At 35.6% G+C, this 5,033-nt stretch overlaps 1 long non-coding RNA gene across 1 annotated transcript; it reads left to right on the top strand.

Annotated features, from left to right (window-relative positions):
* Positions 1–409: 409 nt before the first annotated feature.
* Positions 410–4,392, top strand: LOC150039543 (uncharacterized). Its single transcript, XR_016534330.1, has 3 exons — positions 410–534; positions 3,673–3,752; positions 4,310–4,392. It is a non-coding gene; the product is annotated as an uncharacterized LOC150039543 (long non-coding RNA).
* Positions 4,393–5,033: the final 641 nt, after the last annotated feature.

Below are 5,033 nucleotides of genomic sequence, written 5' to 3'. Positions count from 1 at the left end.
CAAAAACAAACATTAAAACAACAAAAATCCATCCAAAAGAGTAAAAACATCTGAATAAGGAATAGATAAAGCCCTGAGGAATAAAGTTAAAGTAAGAAAACACTGAATGAGGATATGGTAAAGAGCAAATACCTGGTAATAAAAAAAATCTACCTAAACTAATTCTACCTAACCAATTACATAGGAGGTATCAAGATTAGAGCTGGCAAAATATAGCCATATCTGGCATTGAGAGTTGGGTATTAACTAGCCTGTTTTGGCTGCCTCCTTGCTTCTTCTAGGTTCTCTTCAGGATACAATCATGTCCCTTCTGCTCATTGTGGGGGGACTGTTGCATTTCTTCCTATCTACACTTGGTACAAAGGGCAAAGTAAATCAGCAAATAAGCAAACACATGACTACAAACAGAACATCATAATGGTTTGTGCTCCAGAAATACATGCTGAGTAAATGAACTGTGATATTTCTACAACTTAAAAAAATAGTTCTACTACCATTAACTACCAAAGGAAAATATGGAAAAGGAAAAGGACAGTAAGTAGGATCAAATTTTTGCATTATTAACTCAACTTGATATAGTTTGCTTATTTCTAAAAGTGCAGATATAATAGTAACTTAAAAGTGTATTTCATGGGCCGGGAGTTTCGCCTAGTGGTTAAAGTGCTTGCCTAGCATGAGCGAAGACCTGGGTTCGATTCCTTGGTACCACATACATACAAAAAAGCTGGAAGTGGTGCTGAGGCTCAAGTGGTAGAGCTCTAGCCTTGAGAAAGGCCAAGGACAGTGCTCAGGCCCTGAGCTCAAGCCCAGGACTGGCAAAAAAAAGTGTATTTCATGGCATTGCATTTTAGACTTTGAGGAATAAAAATAAAAGTGTGTATTGAGTAAAGATTTTATAGTACTTTTAAGTAGGAGACATTAGGTATAAACATATAAATGGCTACATAAATACAATGACACTCCTAATATTCATATAGTTGACTAAGAAAAACAAAAGATATTAGGAATTTGAAAGGGGACTGGATTTCCTAACTTTGTCTCCTACATTTACATGTTGTGTCAGCTAGGTTAGTTATTTTACTTCTTTGAGTCGTTTTTCTCTTTCATTGGAAAAGTTAATATACAATTGGAACTAACTGGGTGAACCTCTACATTAACTGCCACAGATAAGACATTTGATATAAACAACAAAAATTCTTGAAATTATTTGTTTTTGTGGTCTTTCACAATCTTCTCAGTTTGTTTACTGAAGTAATTCATTCTAAGTCTTAGAGCAGTCTGGTTAAAACAGAAAAGTCAGGATGGTTAATTTTTCTCTAATCTTTAGAATTTAGAGTCAGAATCTATGAAGTTTCATTTTATGTGGTTAAGTTCAAGCTGAGAAAAAGCCCACCAAACCAATTTCATCAAAGAAACAGCAGATTTGATTAGAAGAAAATGTAGGTTACATGCTTTGTCTTACTGACTTTGTGGTTGAATGAAAGAATTCCTTATCCTCAATCTTCATCTATAATCCTAGAAATTTTCCACAGAACAGAAACAATCATCAAAGGGCAAATAAGAACTTGTATTTCTCCATTTAGTAATTCAATCTTTAAAAATTAATTGCTGTATATTTCCCTATTAGGAAATTTAAATCCTGGGGACTGCTCCTAACTGATTGTACTAAAATTCCCTTTTCCCATACTCATGACAGCTTCATGCAAATGGGTCTGAGAGTGCCTTTAGAATAAAACCAGCTGGAGTCTCTGCACTTATTTATGAGTCCAGTTTTCTAGGCTTAATTTTGATTTATAACTATTGAAATTACATCAGGCATTTTCACTGCTTCAAAAAGTGGCTCTGATTTTACCATTGTATGAGAGAGACTGGAATTATTTACCAACATATTGAGTTAGGAACATTTCCTCTCGGTACAGGCAAAATCTATAATGTGTCTAATAATTTATTATTTTTAGTGTGTGTGTGTGTGTGTGTGTGTGTGTGTGTGTGTGTGTGTGCAAATACTAGGTCTTGAACTTAGCCTGGATGCTTTCTCTTAGCTTTTTTATTCAAGGCTACCACGTAGACCCCAGTTCTGCTTTTCACCTTTGGGTTGTTAGTTTCAGATGAGTTTTATAGACTTTTCTGCCTGGGATGGCTATGAACCATGATCCTTAGAACTCAGCCCCCAATGGAGCAAAGATTACAATTATGAATCACCAGTGTCTAACTTAGAATATATCTTTATGTCCATGTTGTACTTGAATTTCTAAGTATGTGATTGTGTTATCTCCAACAGCTGTGAGTATTAGATTTTTCAAATCCAACTAGAAGGAATCAAATTACTTATTTTCCACCTTTACTAAGTGACTTCAAGGTTATAGCTATTAAGGGTTTCAGATAAACATTTGACATGCCATCTGGTGGCAGTGCGCAAAGGATATACACAAATATCCTTGCTTTATATTCATGCTGTCTTCACTACAGGTAATCCTCACCCAGTGACATCCTGTTAAGGAGAGCAACAAGTCTTTTGCTTGTAGCCAAAGTCAGTATTCTATTTACCAGATACCAAATTCACAGGAGATTAGTTAAAGATGTTTTGTTTTGGGAAAGGAAGTGGAACATACATAGACCAATTGCTTGCATTTTTTCTCCTAGCAATAACTATAATTACTTAATTAATGGTAAATTGTAATTAATAAAAAGTAAAAGTTATAGGGGACCAAGACATGTGAAAGGGTATCAATGTATGGGAATTAATGCACCATCTATCTGGCAAATATCATGTAACCCTTCTATTAATTACAATAAAAAATATATGAAAAAAGTAAAAGTTGTACAAAAAGTGAAAGTCAACTTTGACTAATAAAATATTCTAAATATGATAGTTTTCAAGAGTTCTGAGACATTGTAAATATTAGTCAACACTGTGGAACTTTTATACCATCTGCTCCCTAAGAGTATAATGGTCCCCTTGGATCCTAATATAGCTGCCCTTATGCAGCTCTTGAAATGTCTTTTTATTTTGCCAGTCCTTTTACTCAGGGCCTAAGCACTGTCCTTGGGCTTTCTCAAGGCTAGAGCTCTACCACTTGAACCACAGCACTACTTCCGGCTTTTTCTATATCATGCTGGCTTCATGCATGCTAGGCAAGCACTCTACCAAAAGGCCAAATTCCAGGCCCTTGAAATCTCTATTTTGTGCAGACTATTTTTTTTTTTGGTTGGTCATGGGCATAAACTCTCGGCCTAGGTTCTGTCCCTGAGCTCTTCAGCTCAAGGCTAGCACTCTACTACTTGAGTCCTGGGTTCCTATGAATATAACTTTTTGTGATTAAAGTCACTTGAAGATGTAGTTAATATTATGGATGTGAAAATAAGAAGAGGATCCCACTCTAGTGGGACCCATCTAATGGCACAAAACAGAGAAATGTTTGTGGAGTTCAGAGAGATTCAGAAGGCTATGGAATCAGAGAGATGTAAAGTATAAGAGGATGTTGACTTGTTCATGAGGGCAGGTATGAGAAAGGACATGAAAAGAAAGGAGGGAAAGTAATATGCAGCTACTGATGATTGCCAACAAGAGTGTAGACCTCAAGGTTTAAGTAGACCTTAGGGCCTGAAAGGAACTAAATTTAATCATAAGCTGAATGACGACACAAACTAATATCCACTCCTCATCTCCAGGATGGAACAGCTTTGCCACCATCTTGGTACCAAGAAAGGACCCACCTTAGACACACTGTACCCAGACTTCTGAGAGTGCGGTAATATATTGGTATTGCTTTAAGATATGTTTGTGGACATTTTTATATTAAAAAGCAGGAAAGTAATACATGGTATGTCCTGTCCATAGTATATTATATTCTTGTTTTCCTTATATCAAAGAAAAACAGCCTGTGCTCTAAACTCTACATGGCATTCTTCCAGTCATTTTTTTCTGCTTTCTTTGGTATACCAGTTACACAGATAGTAGGTACATTCTGTGATTAACAAATACAGGCAGTACTTATCATTTAAAAGAATCATTGTTTCCTCACATTTTCTAAAGTATCCTTGAGTATGTCTTTACAATGACTTCTTCATGCTTAAACATTTTGTTTTGGTAAAGTTAGAAGTAGATCCAAAGGAATGACCAAACCTGAAGGCATTTAAGCCATTAATAGCATCAAATGACATTGCTCCTCCTATGCAGATTTTGGGAATGTAACAAGCTCTGATATTCAGGTGAGCCTCATGTAATTTAGTTGTCAAAGAGATGAAGCACAACCCTTTTATTTAATTTATATAAAATCAGTATCGACTTGACTGTGTCCTTTGCCAGGCCAATGGCAATTTTTCCCGGACAAGATAGTTGGTAAATGGTGGAGCCAAACAAAGAATAAAAGAAGACTTCAGGGGAGATAAAGGTAAGATCAGAGGTTCCCTGGGACTCCTAAGTTTAAGCCATCTTTTACCTGCTATTAAGCTCAAAGTTTCTGTGACCTTGCAATACGAATAATAACAGCACCAACTTGAAAAGTCCTTGGAATCCTCCTATTGCAGATACCATTAACTAAGTGCTAGCAGAAAACAGATTTTATTCTCCCTGTATGTCAATTTGTTGGGTAGATCTTGGAATTTAAAAGCAAAGATTGACAAAATGTATTGACCTTTCAGTCTCTAGAGAAAAAATATTCAAGAATAAATTTGTATTTTGATGCTTAAACTAAAAGGTACCTGAAGAGCAAGACTCAAGCTAAAAATCGTCTCTCAAATTGTCCAAACCTACCCCTTCCAGTATATTACAGAGAAGAATAAAACCTGGTCCTAACTAAAGATGGCTATTTAAAGCCCAAATCTCACTAAATTAGTGCTAAATAAACACTTCTTCCTATAGGTAAACTGTCTCAAAGTTATTCATCATAACTGGTATTGCAAAAGAATTTTTTTGGAATAAGGGGCATTTCTAACATCTATAAGGTTTTCTTTTGTATGAAAATACACAGAGAAAAGTTTTTCTCTCATCATTTTTTTATCAGTCCAGGTATCTTTTTTTCTTGCGTTAC

Source organism: Megascapheus bottae, unplaced genomic scaffold, assembly GCF_031878675.1.
Source record: "Megascapheus bottae isolate mThoBot1 unplaced genomic scaffold, mThoBot2.hap1 HAP1_SCAFFOLD_176, whole genome shotgun sequence".
Lineage (NCBI taxonomy): Eukaryota > Metazoa > Chordata > Mammalia > Rodentia > Geomyidae > Megascapheus > Megascapheus bottae.
Note: the sequence above shows the minus strand (reverse complement) of the source record. Positions and strands in the feature narration are given on the sequence as shown.